General features: G+C 35.7%; 1 pseudogene across 1 annotated transcript in view; it reads left to right on the top strand.

Annotated features, from left to right (window-relative positions):
- Positions 1 to 220: 220 nt before the first annotated feature.
- The window catches only part of LOC308517064 (small ribosomal subunit protein eS25-like), a 41,065-nt pseudogene continuing 19,372 nt past the window's right edge, over positions 221 to 21,913 (top strand). The window contains exon 1 of the transcript in view: positions 221 to 343. The product of the transcript in view is annotated as a small ribosomal subunit protein eS25-like (transcript). The remainder of the gene's footprint in view (positions 344 to 21,913) is intronic.

The raw sequence follows: 21,913 nt of genomic DNA, 5'->3' as shown, positions 1-21,913 counted from the left end.
TCAATGTGTGCAGACTTTCAAAATAGAATTTGAGGATGTCTGTTATTTGTACTTTGTTGATGCAAAGTAAATTACAATGTGGTATATTGTAAAGCATTTTTAAAAGAATGTTTCACTTCTTTCCCTTGAATTGGAAAAAACAAAAAGATGCTTTAGAGGGAACATTGTGATCTGATTAAAGCTATTCAAATTGAGAAGAAATAAATGACTTCATCGCAGAATGATGGGATATGTGCAGAGTGACCTGAAGTCCCAAGACGTGATGAACTTGTGTGTTTGTTTTTTTAACTGTGTTATTAACAAGCAAGTGGCTTTTTTGGGTCAAGAGCCTGGTTTCCAAAAGGTAAGTCAAACCTCATCACATATTTTCAAAAGCATGCCCATTTAAGAAATTGAATATCATAATGCAAGTTCATGTCAGTCAATCTCTAGTTTCTAGACAGCAAAGATATCACATGATCTCACTCATTTGTTGAATATAATGAACAACATAAACTGATAAACAAAAATAGATACAGAGACAGAAGCATCGAATAGCCTGTCAAACTTCAGAGGGAAGGCGAGGGGGGGGCGGTGCGGGGAGGGGGAGGTTAAGAGATCAACCAAAGAACTTGTATGCATGCGTATAAGCATAACCAATGGACATAGACACTAGGGGGGTGGGGGCAGGTGCGGGTGTGGGGTGGCTGGGGGGAGGTCAATGGGGGAAAAAGGAAACATATGTAATACTATATGCAATACTTTAAACAATAAAAAATGAATAATTTAGTCCTTCGACCTGCAAGTTCCAGTTGAAGAAGGAATCAGTTGTAGAAATAAATAGAAACCAGCACAAATATCATGATGCTCTGGAGCAACTCGCTCCTTCAAAATGCAATCTGTTTTTTCTGCTTCGTTGAAGAGAAAGCAGTTGATGGTTTACACCTAAATTGTTTTCAAATGTTTAACATAAAATGTGAAAATAATAAAAGTGTCTATGAAAAAAAGAAGTATCTATTCTGAGTCCTGGGAGGTGGGTGAGTCATATCCCAGGAAGTGAGCAGGAGTAAATTGCAGTTGCTTTTGTTGTCATTTGCCACTGATATTTGCTGTCAGTACATTTGGCCCCAGCAGTCTAGAGATAGAAAGAACTCCTTCAGATGGGTAAGAGATGTGGAATGAGAGTTGAGGGAATGAGAGGGTGGAGACTCATGTATGTTATTGTTAAAAGCAATAGACATGTGACAAAATGTCAGTCATTTCTATGGTTCTGGAAGATGAGTCGTAGGTTTTCCTACTATTAGTAGCAATACCTAGGCTCAGTTCTCACATTTTCATCATTAACTGTGTCCATTGGCTGAAAACTCATTATCACTTCCTATTTTTTAAAAATATATTTTTATTGTTTTCAGAGAGGAAGGAAGAGGCAGAAAGAGATAGAAACCTCAGTGATGAGAATCATGGATCGGCTGCCTCCTACATATCCTCTACTGGGGATCAAGCCCACAACTCAGACATTTGCCCTTGACCAGAATCGAACCCAGGACCCTTCAGTCTGTAAGCTAATGCTCTATCCTCTGAGCCAAATCAGCTATGGCCAGAGACAATGATTTTAAATCTTTTAAAAATAGATGACATTCCCTCTCCTCCTTGCCTTTTGTATTTTTCACATAAGGCTCTGTGATGAATGTGTGTGCATAATCATTTTATACAATGTTTTTTAATGCACTTTCTGAATTAAAACCATGAGAATATTAGAGCCAGAATAATAGGATCAAAAACCAGTGAGTCATAATCCACATTGTCTAAATTTCTTAGAAGAAAAGGACTCACTAGTGCTCTATATTAATTATGTATTTAAAATGTATGTTAGTTTTGAAATATTGAAAATTCCAATCAAAAAGAGAAAATGGAATACAATCTGTTTATTATTTTGACTTCTTAAAATATTTATTAAAACTGAAAAAGAAAAATCCAGAAGCTAAAATATTTTAATTTCAGCAGAGTACTTCCTTGGGACATTGAAAGACCTGTAATATCTATTGGAATTCAAAAAGCTCTTGCAGAACAACATTTTGATAAGTTTAAATGCAAGTAAATGAAAAGTTTAAGTATTGAATTTTCTTTGATACACATAAGAATTATGCTCTGAACTCAGCAAATCAGTAACTATAGGCAAAATGTCCAATGTGAGTTCATGAAACTCATAAATTTCACAAGGAAAAGGTTTCCCAATAAAAAGGGCAGAAAATAATCCTATATAATAAAAGCCTAATATGATAAGTGCCCGGTCGGCTGGTCATCTGATCATCCATTTAACCAATCAAAGCGTAATATGCTAAGGCCCTCAACCACTCGCTATGACATGCACTGGCCACCAGGGGGCAGATGTTCCGGCCGGTAGGTTAGCTTGCTGCTAGGGTCCGGCCAATTGGGACATGCCCTGGGGCCCTCCTGCAGTCCCTCCCTCAGCTGGCCAACCTCCCACATCCCTCCCTGGCCCCAATCATGCACCGGTGGAGTCCCTCCACATGGCCTGCACCCTCTCGCAATCCAGGACCCCTCAGGGGATGTCAGGGAGCTGGTTTCAGCCCCATCCCACAGGCCAGGCTGAGGAACCCCACTGGTACATGAATTCATGCACTGGGCCTCTAGTATCATCATAATATTATTAAATCTTTACAACTTTCTTTTGAAATGAGAGAATCATACACATTGAATCTCATTAAATCAGCTGTATACAGTAGTTTAATTAAATAGTGATACACATTTTTGCCTTTAAAATTTTTGGACTCTCATCTAAAATCAGATAATAAATTGGTAGCAATCTTTGTAAATATTTACACACACACACACACACACACACACACACACACACACACACGGAGGGCCAGAGTGTTGTTCAAAAGTCTTCCTATTGCAATCAGAACTATTCTTTGGCAAGTCACTACCCATGTGCACATATGTTTATGATAAATTTATATATATCTGATAGGACAGTCACACATACTGTGACATGTATTGTACAGATCCAGATGCTGTAGGGACAATATCAGAACTACAATTGTTCAAATTTTAAAAAGGTATAAAAGATTTAATACCAAACACGAACTTAGTTGTGATTAAATAAATAGACTTAACTCCAAAAGTGCATTCCAATTCCCTTATTTCCTAATACGAGATGGAAGAGGCAGATGGATACTCTCACATTAGGGCAATTTCAACCAGAATGGGCTTAACTGGGCGGCTAATGATCATAAATAAAATTCAACTTAAAAACCAAATGGAACTAAATGTCCTGCCAAAAGCAGCAAAAATATATTTCTGAGTAATAAACGATAATGTCTTTAGAAAACTTCCAGGGAAATAGACATCTTAGTTCTCTCAGCAGGTGATTCTATACTACAGCATAGGATTTCTTTTTAACATGAAAGTCATACTCTGTAACTGCTCAGAAGTTGAGTTTTTGTGTGCCAGGTACATCCAGTAAATGTGGAGGTGTTTTCGTTTTGCTGTCCTTGTCCAATGAAAGTATCACTGAAGAAAAAAAAAATTGAAGAATGGATGCTTATTGTCAAGTCCAGTTCACTTCAAGGTAGCAAGATGGTTTCGGGATTTTAGTCAAAATCAAGAATCTATTTTGTATTTTTGCTAACCTTTCAAAACAAGGGCCATTAATCTGCTCTGTAAAGACTATTCAGAGACTGTAGATTTAACACATGTTATAGAGCACTGAAGACTAAATACTAGTACTGCCCACACAAATACAGATTTCTGAGGTCCAGTATGGGATATACTGTGTTGGGGTTCAGGAAGCTTTAATTCATAGAGCCAAGTAACAATGGAGAGAAGAATGAGACCTTCAAACTTGGGCACACAACGTGAAAGTGGGGATACAAATTCAGCTCATTCTTTTGAAAGAATTTAAGAGTCAGAACCCTCTTGGTATCTTTTAAACTTTACTCCCCATAATATGAATGCACAGGTAAACTATAATAGAACCTCATTTCTTAGATATAGTGGGGGAGACATATATGTCTCTTCCAGTAAATTTAGAAATCTGAAATTGTGATCACTAGTTTGAGGGATTATTATCACAACCTAATTTTCATCTGATGTTGCTCAATTTTTAGGAAGTGTATTGTTCTTGTTTTATGAAATTTGTGATTCCATTGTCAAGAATGTATCACATAGGTTAAGTTATTAAAATGCTAGGCCTAAATTTTGTATCCTATATGTGTTGTTATCATATGGCTTATTTCAAGAAAGCAAAATGCATCATCTATTGAAGAAAAACTAGAACACAAGTAAATTTGTAAAGAAAATTAAAGATATCAAAGTAGTTAAATCTATGAAACTAGCTGCTGCCTTTATTTTCTTCTTTTCTAAATGTATTTTTTATATATTTCACAGAAATTATTCAGAAGTAGAAGCCAATCTTGCATGCAAATATATAACCAGGTAGAGGGCAAGGTGACTATATCTGTAGTCAACCATTGGCAACTGTCTCTAACAGTAACTATAATCCATGCATTTTTTTAAAAATATATTTTATTGATTTTTTACAGAGAGGAAGAGAGAGAGACAGAGAGTTAGAAACATCGATGAGAGAGAAACATCGATCAGCTGCCTCCTGCACATCTCCTACTGGGGATATGCACGCAACCCAGGTACATGGCCTTGGCCGGAATCGAACCTGGGACCTTTCAGTCCGCAGGCCGACGCTCTATCCACTGAGCCAAACCGGTTTCGGCAATCCATGCATTTTTTAAAATACATTTTTATTGATTTCAGAGAGGAAGGGAGAGGGAGGGAGAGATAGAAACATCAACGATGAGAGAGAATCATTGATCGGCTGCCTCCTGCACACCCCACACTGGGGATCAAGCCCACAACTCAGGCGTGTGCCCTTGACTGGAATCGAACCTGGGAGCCTTCAGTCTGCAGGCTGATGCTCTATCCACTGAGCCAAACCAGCTAGGGCAAGGCATTTTTTATAAAAGAAAAGTGTTTCTCTCCATATTGGCTCTCTGCTTTTGTCATTCATTCATTAAAAAATGTTTGTTTTGTACTTACCTTGCGCTGAAAATTTAAAATTGAACAAGTGGTTTCTGAGTTATTTGGAATAAGATTAGAGATCAGCTTTACAGCTATAGACTAGACATTCAGCGAGCACCTTGAAAAAAAGATGGCCCCTTTCTGTAGGTTCTGTCTCACCTAAACCAGTGCCTGGCATGCACTCATGGTTCTCCTAACACTTGCTGAATGAATAGGCAATTGCAGGGACTTTTCTTGGAATGGTGGGATTTTTGTATGCATCCTCTACATTTCTATACATTCCACAAGTCTTCACCAATTCCCAGGTAAATGATGTTACTTTCCCCTTTTGAATGAGTTTGATGAGGTGTCACTGAAAAATATTCTTGAAGGCAGATGATAATGCTTTCTTTTACAATATGAAAATCACACCACACACACACACACACACACACACACACACACACACACACACACACACACACACTGAGAAGTGCTGGACCTCTTCAGATGATCACAGGCAGCAGACCTTGCAAAATACCTGAACACTGGGCTTTCCCCAAGGGAGGTGAGCACATCATAAGATGGCAGATGTGTTCTGAGTTGTTGCTTTGGTTTTAGACATGTGCACAGAATACATGTGCACTAAATAAAATAAACATAAATGTACATAAACATAAATTACATAAACAGTAATTACATACATGTTTTATATGCATAATACAAATAATATTTTAAAATAAAGGCATATTTGATATCACATATACATAAATTAAGTCATGACAAATTTAAGAAAATTCTATCTCAAGTTTTTAAATTAGATGTCAATTATTGTCAATCTTTATCAATTTATCTGAAAAAAATGCACATGAAGCACAGAAAGCTCCTCTCCCTATGACAGGGGAAGCAAAGAAGAAATAAATTTTGTTCTTGTGAAAGACTTAATGAGGGAAAAAACAGATGGACAACCCGAATCTGACTTTCAAACAAAAAAGTTCTTTGAAAATAATGCAGTGGGTGATTTCCTTCCCTCTCTCGGCAATGCCATTTCAATCTCTAAGAATTTCCTATTTACTCCTTGACCTTTCAAATGAGGTCATCACTAAAGGAAATGTCTTCTTTCAAGAGTAACTTCTTACTTTAGAGATCTTAGAGAGTTTCAGAGTATAGACCTTGTTAGATCCTGTTCTTATGAAGAGGAAGAGTAAGCAAGAGCTATTTGTCAATGAAAGCACTTGCCAATGAATGTCAGAGCACGTGGGTGTTTCCTGAATGTACAGCTGTGCTATATGGAACCGGACTCTGTGTAATGCTAACATTTTAAAATACTTCCTAATAGTTTGTCTCTAGGTGACATTGAAGAGATTGAGGTTTTTTCCATTTAGAAACTAAGGTTATAAGAGCAAAATAAAAGCTGAGCTGAAAATACAATTGTCAAAAAATATGGCGATACTATTCATTTTATTTATGGTTCTAGATGAATACTTGAAATATTGGGGGACTCACTTTGTAAATTTTATGATTGTCTAACCACTATGCTGTACACCCGAAGCTAATATAAAATTATATTGAATATCATCTGTAATTTAAAAAAATAAAAAGAAACACTACTCACTACATGGCTTCATCAAATTCAAATAAGACACTGATTTCCTATCAATCTATTTTTGTGTGTGAAATTACTTGAAAACTTTAGAAAAGATGTATATGTGTTTTAAGATAACTTATAGTGATCCTAATAAAATAGATATAATGTTAAAATTCCACTATGTTATCTTTACCTTGTTTATTATTTGCATTTGATTTATGGTGCCCAAAGCTTAATTAAAACAAGGACTTAGTGTAATACATTTCCTAAAACATAGCTAAGTGTATAAGTAAATGATGACAAAAGATACTCTTTTCATGAAAATATTAGTTTCAAAGATTTTAAATCAGGAAATTCAGTTGAGGATATAACTATTTTTTAATTGCATCAGCTTTTTCTTTCGTGATAAGTCAGATCTAAATAAACATTATTGTTACATGATTGGTTAACATTTAATTGAATGTGCTCATCAATAATTTTGAAGCCATCTTAGGTCAAGTTCTCTCAGAGGACCTTGAGAGTTACATGTATTCAAATGAGCTGAGCACTCGACAATTGGCTTAATAAGGAAATTCTTCCAGGAGAAACCTGTAAGGAAGTGTAGGAAACAAGGTAGGAAACGGGAAGAAGTCAAGCAAGGCTATGATTTCAGGGGAAGTACAGACTCAGCCTGATCCCCTGGGAGCTCTGTAGAGGAAATTGCACAGTTTGCCCCATCTGGAGTCAGGGGAGCTGAGTTGTTCATTACCTACGGGCCATCTCTTTGAACCTAAGCTATCCGTATGGTCAACTCAGTGATAAGACAAGTGCATTCCTCTGAAGCTTGCCATTGCCAGTCTTTAGCAGCAAAGCGCATAGAACTTAAGGAATGAGCACACACAGTTCCCAGAAAGGAGATCCAGGGATTTGGGGATGAGGCTCCAACACTGTCTATTCTAGGAAGTATGTTAAATCTTAATCTGCAATACTAAGAAATTCTAATAATATTGTTGCAGACTGCCAGCCATGCACCCCAAATCCATTCACTCCCCCCGTCACCACTTCTAGTTCTCTGATACCTTGCTGAAAAACCTGATGTTATTAAAGTCTTCCCTTACACTATTCAATTCCAAACCTCACGGGTTGAATCAGGATTGTGTGGGGCCAACCTTATAAATGGCATTTTATTTGACAGTGATTGGTTTAGACATTGGCAAGGCACTTAATCCTGTCTAATGAGATTTCAGGGAAAAGATGTTCAGATGTTCAGATGTTCACCCTAATGAGAAAAGCTGCACAAAAGGAAATGTCCCTTGTCACCAAATGTCACTGCGGCTGCATGCCATGCGGGAAATGCTAAGGCCTCTTGCCATCTTGAGTGGCAACAAAAGGTACAGGAGGGGGGTGAGAAAAAGGATGGAAAGCCATTGAAGTTTGTATGGGATTTCTGGGCCGCTGTAACCTCTCCATATCCAGATTTCTAAATGTGTAAGATAATAAAATTAAAAGAATTATCATTTGCGATTTCTGTTATTTGAGACAAACACATTTTAATTACTATAATTGCTAGCTCTCAAGCTACTTGCTTTGACAGATAGATAGCATGTAAAGCTTGTAATGGGCCAGATACATTTCTAAGTACTTTACATATGTTAATTCATTTAGTAATGTTGCTACTGATGGGAGAAGACACACCCCACAGCTGCTAATAAATATCACGATTGCCAGACAGAATCAATGTCCTTCCATCTTGTTGAAAAGGTTCACACCACATTGTGTCGCTCACTGAAATTACTATCGTTTCCATCACTAACACCACCAAAACCACAGTGAAGGAACAATAGACTTTGTTCTTGGTTTTTATTTAAGAAACGTAAACAAGCATCTTTGCAAAACCATGAAAAATATTTCTTCATGATTTTCTTAACAATAGTTCTTTTAAAAATGGTTTGTAATTTATAAGTATGCTAAATTAACTCTTGCTAACCTTGGATATGCCATTTTCCATTCGCTGTGTTATCCCAGGAAATATTAGCTGAACACCACCCAGAAAGTTTTCTAAGCCATGTGAAATGCAATCAAGATGTTTGCGAAAACCAAGCACACACACATACACACATACTGTTGATAGATAGATAGATAGATAGATAGATAGATAGATAGATAGATAGATAGATGATAGATAGATAGATAGATGATAGATAGATAGAGACTTGTTCTGTATAGTTCTCTTTTTTATTATGTTCACCATTACATAAGATACATCAGATAATAAACTATAATATTTTACTTAAGAAGGGCATCCTCTTCAAAATATGATTGAGAATAGTTAAACTTGGTTCAGCTCACCTGAGCAATTAATTAAATGGAAATCTTTGATGAGTCCTTGTTGCTAGATTTCAATGAATAAACTATTCAACATCCTATATTTGCCTGCTATCACACTTCCATATTTATCTTTATTAACGTCCTAGGGTTATGAAGACTACAGATTAGAGATGAGTTCTGGGGAAGACTTTTTGTGTAGCCATGTAACCACCTCTCTGTGCCTCTTATATGCTACCTAACCCTGCTAATGCAGAGGAGCAATCCGAGTGTGTGTAGTTTCATCAGAGATAGAGGAAGAGTAGGAGAATAAGGTTAACTCCAAGAGTTTACATTCTAATGTCCTTTAGTCATATGACCTTGACAAAATGAGTTAATCCTTCTGAGGTTTAAAGCCAGTACACTTTGATGGAGAACTGATATTTCTTCAGATAGTTGTATCAACTTGATAAAGAGTTCAAGGATGATTATGAATGAATATGATTTCTGGACACTCGTGGTACAGATTCTCAATAAATATTTGTTCCCATTTTTTTGCCTTTATGATTCAGATTAAGAAACCATATTAGGTGATGTTAAGTTCTCTAACGGAGACCATTTCTGCTTAAAGGTATGAACTTCAGCCTCATGCAGTAGCTAAAATTTTTATTTATGCTTAAGGTGTTTTTTGTTTTGTTTTTTAAAATATGTTTTATTGATTTTTTACAGAGAGGAAGGGAGAGGGATAGAGAGTCAGAAACATCGATGAGAGAGAAACATCGATCAGCTGCCTCCTGCACACCCTTCACTGGAGATGTGCCCACAACCAAGGTACATGCCCTTGACTGAATCGAACCTGGAACCCTTCAGTCCTCAGGCCAACGCTCTATCCACTGAGCAAAACCGGTCAGGGCTATGCTTAAGTTTTAAAACATCGTGTTGATGTATTTTATCCTGCAAGTGTATTTGAATTTTAAAAAGAAATTATTAATATGAATTTTAATTCAAGATATTCAAGGGCTGACTAGAAATATTCCAAGAGAAAGATGTCCCCCCCAAAGTAATGAGGCATAAGCTTCTATGCTGAGAATTTTTGTATAACTAAGACATAATGTGTGAACAGGATATGAGGCAAGTCAAGCAAAGATGAGGGTTTGAGACTGAGGGCCAAATCTTGTACAAAATAAAATAAAATAATAATAATAATGATTAACATATATAAATTTCCATAGTTTTTAAATAGTAAAAACAGGGTGCCCTTTTGTAGAATATCAATTTTAGTCTAGGATTTGGGGGATAAGTGTATGGAAGTAGGAAATTCATAATATACATATGAAAATAAACAGATATATATTGAGGAGTAGGAATGAGAAATTAACTTGAAAAGGATAAGACTTCAGATTTTTGTATCAAGCTGCTAAACTTTTAACCTCCCAGTCTCTGGGAATAACCAACTATTCTCTCATTTTGTATTTTGATGGAAAACTTGAAGAAACATTTGTCTATGCCAAGCTTATTATTTAATCTAATTACCACAATAATTATAGAAGGTACAAATGAAGAATCTAAGACTTAGATGGTGAAAATAGTTTTACCAAGATTATGTAACCTACAATTTACAAAGTGGGGACTCTACTAACTAGAATTAAACTTGGTTTTCCCCAAATGCTTTACTTCCTTAAGTAAATAAAATTTTAGACAAAAGTGACAAGTTATTTAAGCATTTAAAATAGTGAAGGGCCACAATTACACACACACACACACACACACACACACACACACAATATGATGAAAGAAGGAAGAGCCATTCAGATATTTGAAATCATCCTGCTAAGAAATGATCGGGGTCAGGAAAATTAGAAAATTATATCTCTTTACTATCCCAGGCTATATTAATCTTGGAAGTATCACTTTTTTAAATAATGAAGTGAATACCTCAGTGTGTAATTGTTGCCCTTCACTATTAATAAGGACTTGTAAGATATATGTGAATAAGTCACATGTTTACTTCCAAAGATAACTCATGATAGTGAAAAGATGTGGGGAGACAAATAAGCCAATATTTTTTTTGCTTTCATATATTTTAAATGTATGAAGCATTCAATTTATTTTGATATAATCAGTGGTGAAAGTAATGCCATCAAGCATGAGTGGAGACTTTTAACTAGAATCATGTGCCATGTAAAGCTGTTGGATAGAGTTAAAAGGATCAGAACGTTGGGGGGGATATTAAAAAAAAAAAGGCAAGTGCTCAGTTGCTTTTGTAAGAGAATTTTAAATTAAAGCTGCAAATTCTTTAAAGCATCACACAATGGGTAGAATAAAAAAGAAAACTAATTAAACTATTTTATAGTGGTGCAGCCTTGTAATAATCTTCTATGGAGTTCATGACCACAGGTTTACTAGACCTTGAGAAGTATTTGGAAAAGAGGTCAAGGTGAGAGCAAAAGCAGCCATGTGAAACTCAGCTGGCCTGCTGGGGCATGTCTGAACCAGACATCCACTCCTGAACCACATGTAGAAATAGGTAGAAAATAAAATGCTGTGTGCACATATCTATGTTAAAAATATATGTTCTTATGAATATATTCATGTAATGTGTATGTTATAAGTATATGAAATAATATGTACTAATCGAAGTAGAGGATAGTTTGACAGCACATTTCAAAAACCTTAAATATTCACACTACCAATTTATATTAAAGAAAGATATCATCAGAAAGAAATGTGCATATTTAGTAATATACTATTTATTGCAATATTATTTATAACAGCAAAATACTTCAATAATCCAACAGTCTCATGTTTTTTTATTTAAAAGAATGTATCATCAACATATTATATTAGTTATAGGAATACAAAATTATAAATGTATACTAGAGGCCCGGTGCACAAAATTCGTGCATGGGGCGGGGGGTGTCCCTCAGCCCAGCCTGAACCCTCTTCTATCTGAGACCCCTCAGGGAATGTCCCGCTGCCACAGGTTTTGAGCCTAAACAGGCAGTCAGACTTCCCTCTTGCAATCTGGGGCCGCTGACTCCTAATGACTCACCTGCCTGCCTGCCTGATGCCCCTAACTTCTCCCCTGCCTGCCTGATCGTCCCTAACTGCCTCTGCCACAGCCCTGCCACCGTGGCTTTGTCCAGAAGGACGACCAGATGGTAATCTGTAAGATGTCCAGCCTAATTAGCATATTACCCCTTTATTAGTATAGATTCATATACATTGCAAAATAATTACCACTAGAAGTCTAGTTAACATCAGTCCCCATGCATAGTTATAAATTTTTTCCTTGTTATGAGAACTTTTAAGACCTACTCTCTTAGCAACTTTCCAATGTACAATACAATATCAATAACTGTAGTCATCATGCTGTACATGATATCTCCATGACTTACTTATTTTATAGCTAACTGCAAGTTTGTACCTTTTGAACCCCTTCACCCATTTTGGCCACCCCATTTTTTGTCTGTGGACGTAACTTATCTGTTCTCTGTATATATGAGTTATTTTTTTGTTAGTAATCTTAATTTTCAATAGTAGAAAAATGATAAAATAAATAAAGCAATATTCATAAAATAGAATGTGTTCAGAAATGCATTAAGTGAGTATTTAATGACATAGGTGTAGAATAACAACACAATAGTTAGAAATAATTGCATGTACCAACAGATAATATATATGTTCAAATAATTATATGAATATTATATATGTATATATAGAAAGGCTAGTAAGAAATACACCAAAATATTTAGCTTATATTAAATAAAATAATACTGGAGTTGTATGTATGTTCTTTGTTTATGCTATCAGAAGGTTGCCATTTTTTATTAAATAAAACCCTTTATGTATTATACTAAAAAAACATTGTTTCTAAATATCATTTGAGAAAAACAAAGTCATGTTAGAAATGAGTTTAAAGAAGTATTATCAACATAGAAGAATACAATTTAATGAAGAATACATTTTAATGCAGCCTGAAACTAAGCTCATAAAGTTCATTAACTGAGGGAAATCAGCAAGCTCATTACATTTCCTTAAGCTGCAAAGTATGTAAGTCTGAGTCTTTTTTCCTACTGTGCTTTTATTAAAATATTCCCTTTGATGTTCTTTAATATATCAATTTTCTTTTAATAAAATTGTGTATGCACCAACACATTTTTAAATATTGGCACATGATACTTCTTATTCTAAGGCTGAAATAAACTCAGAGACGAAGTTCTGCCCAAGCAGGTAATTTGAGTCCCACATGGTGCCTCCAACCTCCCATTCCTGAGAATCTTCTGGAATGCTTCCTTTCTGCAGGGTAAGTTAGGGCACAGTTTACTATATAACCCTCCCAACACCAGAAATTATCTTTGGTAATATTTTTTAAATTATAAAATATACTTATTGAAGTTATTTTGAGAAATATAAAGATACATATTCTATCATTGAGAGAGAAATCCTGATATTATTTTGTGACAGAAAAGCACTACAAGGGAAAAATTCAAAATGGTAACAACTTTGTATTTAAGTTAAGAGTGTGTGGAGGAGAAAGGGAAGGAGAGAGATAGTTGGAGAGATAGAGGTAGATAAAAATGAAAGAGAGAGAGAGAGAGAGAGAGAGAGAGAGAGAGAGAGAGAGAGAGAGAGATGGAATGAAAAAATGGAGAAAAGGAGAATGAGACATTAAGCATAGAGGAGAAAGATCTTGTTGGTTGGTTGATAATTCAATTAGCAAACTATCCTAGAGGTATAAGATATACTCAGTGACATGTAGCATCACACTCATTGAAAAATATCCAATGGAACATAATATCTAACACACTCTGACCCCATTTATCTGCCCGATAAGTCCTAGGAGAGAGAACATGAAGGGAAGGGGAAACCCCTCCTCCTGACTGGTTTCCAGGGATTTATGAATAAAGGCAGTGGAGCAAGTACCAAAGTCACACTGGGTCTTTCTTTGTTTTCCATGTTCCAAGCATTTGTGTGAGAACCAGGTGCACCAGAAGGGCATAGGGAATTACTTTGGAAATGGCAATGTTGGTCTTATCCTTTCTCCTTTAAAACTTTTTATTGGAAGAAATGGCTTCCTTCAATTTATCCTTATACCAGATATATTTGAAAATATATAAATTATTGGTTCCCCTGGCCGGCATTACTCAGAGGCTGAGCATCAACCTATGAACAAGGAGGTCATGGTTTGATTCCCAGTCAAGGCACATGCCCAGGCTGGGGGCTCCATCCCCAGTGTGAGGCATGCAAGAGGCAGCCAATCAGTGATTCTCTCTCATTAATGATGTTTCTCTCTCTCTCTACCTCTCCCTTCCTCTCTGACGTCAACTAAAATACATTTTTAAAAATTATTGGTTCAACTTGTTAATGTAAATGTAATTAATGTAAAAAAAAATACAAAGATGTTTACTCATGTAGTTTATAGTGTAGGGGTGCTACAATGAGAGATAATATTTATTTTAATGTATTGAATTGAGTTTGGGTTAGGACTATAAATTGAGAGGGGTCACAGGACCTTAATGAATACAGACAGAATTTATAAGTAAAGCAATATGTTTATTGATTACTTAATAGTATTATTCATATATGTAATTTATAACATTTATACATATATCAATACCTATTAGTGATATTTGCATCATGCTATAAATATGAAGTAAAAGTCAAGGTGATTTTTCAATTAAAATCAATGAGATAAAAGTTGATTAAATGGTAATGGGCTTTGAACCAATTTAAACTAAAAGTTCACTCAGGCTTGGTCCAAGATCATATACTGGACAAGAAAATAAAATTGCCATTTTGACATGTTTTTTGATCATTTGAATTTGACTCTTAAAAGTGATGTTTTTGGAGATTAAACACACACATACACACAAGAGCAAAAGTTGAAATGTAAATAACTACCATTTTGAGAAACAAAATTAATATGCCAAACTTTTCTTATACTTTATTTAAATCTAAATAGTTTGAAATTTTTATTCATCTGTTTAGTAGGAAATATATTGTTACAGAAATTATAAAAACTACCAAAATACTGATGTACTATATACAAGATTTCTATTTTATTATTTATATAAAATGATGTTAAAATAACCTTCTTGAATACAGCATCATCAATTTAATGATTAAAGACAAATATATTTTACATTATTCAGAACATCCATATATATAAAAGGCTAATATGCAAAGTGTCCCCTCAGGAGTTTGATCAGGAGACCGGGAGTTCGATTGCTTGCTATGACATGTGCTGACCACCAGGGGACAGCATGGAATGAAGGAAGGCCCCAACTGGTGGCCTGCAGCCCTGATCACCAGCCAGGCTTAGGGGCCCTACCCATGGATGGGTTTTGTGCACCAGACCTCTAGTTGATAATAAAATGTGAAGTTTTACAGTGGTTGATATAATATCATAAGTAAAATATTATCTGCTCTCTTTGCCTTTTGCTTACTTATTCCACACCATCATCATAAATATTATGGTACCTACTAGTAGCTATGCCTCACCGAAGCAAGTAAATACCATAATGTGGAGGTGGCAAATTTATCATTTAAATCAGACAAGTTCCAAATGTTGGACTGACAAGACTATGAATCTTTGGGAAGCAATTAAGATAACATTAATATCAAATTTTAATCTTTAAAGAAACAAATTAGTATATCTATTTATCTTTAGAATGTTTTTTTAAAAAGACTAATTTCTGAGTGTTTTCCACAGATTTGCACTGCTTAAAAATAACATTTAGAGACTTTGCTTAGCCTCACTCTGTTTCAAATGACTACTGCTGTAGGGTTCCTAAATATACCATGTTCTCTAGTTCAGTGGCCTTCAAACTGGATATAGGTGGAATACCCCTCTCTGTAAGGGCATCATTGGTGTGGATGATGTTAAAAGGATCAATGTCCAGATCCCAACTTTAACATGACTTCTTTCCAGAGGCACCTGTTCTGTAGCTGCATGTTCTCCTTTCCCAACTGCCCTTTCCGGTCTCCCTTCTCTCTTTTATAAGAGCAAGACATTCATCCCTCCCATTCTGCCTCTAACTGCTGTCCTGGAGTGTACAGACTCTGCCTGGATTGTCCAAAAGACAAATGCAAGATTGGTGAATGGCTCAGAGGATCAAGAAATATTTTTTTTTTTTGCCTCAAGCTCAAGGAGCTTCCAATATTTGTGGGGGAAAAAATGAAAAATAAAAAATATATCTATATTATAGGTAATTGAGAATTTGGGCATACATATTTTAAGATTAAAAAATTACATATCCTTACTATTATACACTACTATTCCCAATAATTTATTTATATGAATAATATTAATTATTTATAACTATTAAAAATAAGAATCAAATATTTTTATATGGATGATGGTAGGGGATCAAATTGCCATGGTATTTTTTTTATTCCATAAAATATAAAAACTTGTAATAATTTTATTTCAAAGTACCATATTTACAATATGCCAAAATTATATACTGTTTACACCTTTTATGATAAAAAAATTAGATGTCAACCTAAAAAAATCAGTCTATTTGACTGAAGTATAGAGAAGAGATTGGAGAAAAATGTTAGTGAGAGGCTAATCGATAGGCTGTCACATCAGTACAGGTGAGAAAATTATTACTTGCACTAGGATAGTGGCTATAGAGCAGGAGATAAATAGATTCAAGAGGAATTGACAGGTAAAAGTGTCAGAATTTATTGGTGAGTGCAAATGAGAGTGATGTGCAAACACCCAGATCTCTGTTCTCAATGGTTACCTGGGTGACTTGCTATAAAACAAGAGAGGCAACCCTGGGAGAGAATCAGGAGAACTAGGTTTGACACTGAACATCATGATTATGGTTTCAGATAGGTTGAACGGAGCCCGACTTTGGAACATGGAAGTAAATGTGAGATAGCAACGAGCTATGCCAGTCTGGAGCTGAGACAAGACGTTCTTATGCTATACAATAGTCCCCCTTATCCATGTGGATATGTTCCAAGACCCCCAGTGATATTTTAAAGCACAGATTTATGATAAAGTTTAATTTATATATTAGGCACAGTAGGAGATTAACAATAATAACTAGTAATAAAATAGAATAATTATACAATACACTGTGATAAAAGTTATATGAATGCTCTCTCTCTCTCTCTCTCTCTCTCTCTCTCTCTCTCTCTTTCTTTCTCTCTCTCAAAATACCTTAACAGTTATTGTACTGTACTCACCCTTCTTGTAATAATGATGAAATGCCTCACTAAGTAGGGAACTTTCATATTTTCCCTTAAAGGAAGCACTTTACAGCTTCTCTTTGGCATATGCAAATTGCTAGTGTCACTACTCTTGGGCTTTGAGGCCATTATTAAGTAAAATATAGGTTACATGAACTTGAACGCAAGCCCCATGAATCTAACAGTCAATCTAATAACTGGAGGCTATATGTATACAGCAAGGATATTCTGGGCAATGGGATGATTCATGTCCCAGGTGGATGGAACAAGATGGCACAAGATTTCATCATGCTTCTCAGAATGGCATGCAATTTAATTCTTATGAATTGTTTATTCTGGAATTCTCCATTTACTATTTCTGGACCACAACTGACTATGCGTAACTAAAACCATGGAAAGTCAATGGATGAGAAAGGACTACATTGTCCGCTCATGGAAAAGTCATATTCATAGGATGCTCTGATGGTTTCTACTGAAGCCATTTGCATGGTGAGGGTGAAGGGAGAGAACCTGAGGTGGAGAATGGGTAAGTTTGGAAACAGTTATTATGGGAGGACATATTACCCAGGGTAACAGAATAATTGGCAACCCTCGACCTTTATTCAGAGGAGTGCTATAAACAAAAATATTTTAATGTTGTTTTCCATTCCTGGGGAACATAGCGAACTCACATTAATAATTACTGTTGTGTTTTTGAGACTCTAGGAGGCCTCCTTGAACAGTTAAAACAAGCAAAAATCTCATTGTTAGCTAAAGCTTGGTAATAGAAGATATGGATTTATACTTGAATACTCTCAATATAGGTTTATAAATGAATGGTACTTCCCTATTCCTCCCTCCAAAAAAAGAAAACCACAATAAAATAAACTTTGTGTTTGTGAGTGAAAAGTGAAGCATAAATTAAAGGGAACCAGGAATTAAAACAAACAGAAAATATAATATCTTCTAGGAAATTAAAAATATCATAAGCTGATGTGTGTGTATATGGGAAGTAATAGGAATTGGATGTAAGAGAGCGGTGTCAACAGTCTGGATCAAGGGGCTTGCAATCATAGCAGTTGGAGGAAAGATTGGACCGGAGCTTTGGAGTTCTATTTCTGTCTCTTGACTTGGAGAGGATCAATGTTGCCATGAGACTGTAATTGCCCTCCCACATTATGGAAATGTCAGCAGGAGGCCAAGCTGCCCAGTCTTACTGAGTAAAATCAGAACAGCAGAAGTTACCCTGGCTTTGAAAGGAGCTGGTAGAAACCATACTCAATGATTGGCTTCCCTTCCATGATTTCCTATGGATCCCTTCATTCTTTGCATCTCGAGGATAATGGATCAAAGTAAAGGAGACTTCCTCCTTTCTCAGGGCAGGCCCAGGAAGCTGATTGGAGACTTGGAAATCTGTGTGTGGGAAATGCTCTCTGAAATGCCATCTAGAAAAGAGCCAGGGAAACAGAATTCGGTAGAAAAATAGAATGAACTGCATTTATAATGCTACAGCAAGGTCAGCCAGTCCTACAGAAAATTCTAGAGCTGGGGTGGGAGATATCTCTAATTGAGACCTGGGAGCCAGGCCTTTGAACTCTGCAGTGACACCTATCACTAAAGATGGGGGGAGAAGTGGGGCAGATCCCTTAGGATGAGGGTAATTTCTGGAAAGGGATGCAGGCTGCATGTCTAGCTATGAGAATATGTGCTGCAAAACTGAGGGGAAGAGGAGCAACATCCCATAACAACTATTGCACTTCCCTCAGTGCCACTCCTTTCAAAGAAACTCAAATGCAAGGTAAATATTTGACCCAAATAGTTGCCTGGTTGATGAGGCAACAAAAGAACTGTTCTCAAGGAATGAACTTCCACCCAGGTGCTACTTAGGTCCTGTCTCTTTCTCTCTCTCTCTCTCTCTCTCTCTCTCTCTCTCTCTCTCTCTCTCTTCCTCCCCCCTCTCTCTAAATTAATCCTTAGGAATGCAAATGACAGCTAGGCTTCCAATCTTTCCAAATACACATTTAAGGAGAGACTAACAATACCCCCAGGAGTTATGAACTCAAGGTGATTTTGACCAAATGGATGGTCAGCAAACTCTTTCTTAAGGGGCAGATAATATTTTACACCTGGCAAGTCACACAGGCTCTGTCCCCAATTACTCAACTCTGCTGATGTGCCCAAAATCAGCCACCAACAATGCATAAACAAATAGATGTTTCTGTGTTCCACTAAAACTTTACTTAAAAATACAGGTGGAGGCCCGATTTTGGCCTGTGAGCCATCATTTGCCAACTCCTGAACTAGACACCTAAAATATATAATTACTACAAAACAAAGAAAACAAAATCAATCATAAGTCATACACCATCTAAAGCAAAACTATTGGAACAGACTTACAACAAGTAAAAGTTGACATATTAGATATGATTTAAATAAGAGTTTAAGTGGAGTTTGGCAAAGGAAGGGAAGGAAGAGACACCTGTATTAATGTCAACATTAAATGTTTTAATAATAATAATAATAATAAAGAATACACAGGAGTAAAAAGACTCAATAGATGGAATAAGTAGAAAGATGAACACAAAATACTAGTGCACTGAAATGTCAGACAGTGAAATTCTCCCCCCAAAAGAGAAAAAAACATAGAAAGAAATTATACAAACACCTAAACGATGTTTCAGATGGTAGTTAGGCCTGTGATAGCTTGGTGACAGAGTACCAGAAAGCAATGGGGAAAATAAAGTTACTGAAAAAAAAAAAGACAATTTTTGGAAAAAATAATACCACATTTCCTAGAATTAAAGGAAAAAGAAAGATTCCAGGTTGCAAGTCATCATAGATTGCCAAGGAGTTAGCTAGGAAAGCCCATACTAGACGCATAAAGAAAGTTAAGAACATAAATTAAAAGGAAGAAATTCCACAGTTTCCAAAAAAAAAAAAAACACCAATAAAGATATGAGCATAAGATAGCCACCACAATTCTTAAAAGAAGCTAAAATGTACAAAACCGATAATGTAATATTTCTCTCATCAGAGGAGAAGATTATAAAATATAAGTTTTCGGTGGAGTCAAATTGTCACTTAGATGTCAGTGAGCTAAACACTCAAACTAAAAAAATAAAGTTAAAAAAGCAAGGAAAGGCAAGAGGTTTTTGTTAAGTCTAATCAAGTACAGTGGGGCCTTGACTTATGAGTGTCCCAACTAACGAGTTTTTTGAGATACATTTTTTGCATTGAGTTGATAGAGTAATTTGAGTTAACGAGCTCGGACTCGGAATGAATTAAACTCGTAAGTCAAGGCCCCACTGTAATTGACTCCATACCCCTCCCCTGGTATCTGACCTTTAGGCCACTTACAACTGACATTCCCTTTCCCTTAGCCCACATTCCACTTGCTGAGACCATTATCCTTTCCCTGGGGGCCTTCTGAGGACTCAGACCCACCAAAGAATTCTCCACCCAGAAAAAGCCTGCCTAGAGTCCTGTAAAACCTCCGACTCGCGGTCCCTGGGTGCTGGCGCCATCGGTATTCAGATGACCTAATAAATTCATAATCCCTCACCACTGTGGCCTCATGCATTCCTCCTTCAGCAACCCTAACAGTTTTAAAAGCAAAAAAGAAAATAATAAGGAACGAAAAAAAAAAATACATTAAAAACTGACAAAATTGATACACCAAACATTTAAAGAAATTAGTAAGATAGAGTCTGGAAACCCAATTTTAAAAATAGAAGAGAAGATGCAAATACAAATATAGGATAAAAGAAATGACTTACTAAGCAACAGAAATTTCAAGAAAATAATAAAAGGGCATTGTGCTGAACAATTCACTAATATATTTGAATGCCCAGAAAAAAAATACTGTTTCTAGATTATAAAATAAGAAAATGGCACCCAAAAAGTGAAAATGTGAAAGAGCAAACTGAATTAAGTAATTTTAAATGGTAACTAAAAAACAAATTTCCCCTCCCCAGTGCCCCAAGGTTAGATGTTTTTAGTCCCGAGTTCTGACAAAGTTTAAATAATAATTAATTCTTATATAAATCATAAATTATGTTCAGCTTTTTATTTTTGTTGATGACAGTGTAACTGTTCCCACAACTAGGAAATGAGATATAAGATAAAATTCAGTTAAAAATGTAAATGTGAAATCCCTAATGGAACATTAGATAATTGACTCTGATGGCATATGTTTAAAAAATCAGGTTACAGTACAAATAATGATTGACATTATGAAATTGTACCAATGTAATATGCCAATTGGTAGACTTAGAGCAAGCATATGTAATAGAGAAAGTTTAGTAATATGAAAACAAACAAATAGCATTGCCCAATCGTCGACAACTCTTGAGCAAAAAATATAACATGGTCAATGCAACAAAGAAAGCAAGTGGGAGAAAATGTCATGTGAGTCTCATAAAAAATGTGACGTTGGCAGAATGTAGAGACAGACCATTTAAAACAAATTAGAGAACTCAACAAAGTGGTTTAATTCAAGATAAGTTTACAAGAATAAAGGCATTGTTTTCCCACTAAAAAATAATTTCCAAAATATAAAAAAATGACCGAATTTTATTATTATTGTTCATGTAAAACTTCCTTTGGAAGGTTATCTTACCTGGGATCCATGGTTTTCAAATTAAAAGGTTGGTTTTTTTTAATTAAAAAAAAAAGGTCATTGTGTTTTTGTCATTTCAAAGAATTACATTACAGCTTAGGAAAATGCATATTGTTTTAACATGTATCCAAATTGTCATTTTCAAGCTTTTGTAATTACCAGGAAACACACCAGCTAAAGGTCAAAACGGACATCATCCAGAACCACAGGAAGGTGGCTGA

The sequence above is a fragment of the Myotis nattereri genome (assembly GCF_964212035.1).
Source record: "Myotis nattereri genome assembly, chromosome: 3".
Classification (NCBI taxonomy): domain Eukaryota; kingdom Metazoa; phylum Chordata; class Mammalia; order Chiroptera; family Vespertilionidae; genus Myotis; species Myotis nattereri.
Note: the sequence above shows the minus strand (reverse complement) of the source record. Positions and strands in the feature narration are given on the sequence as shown.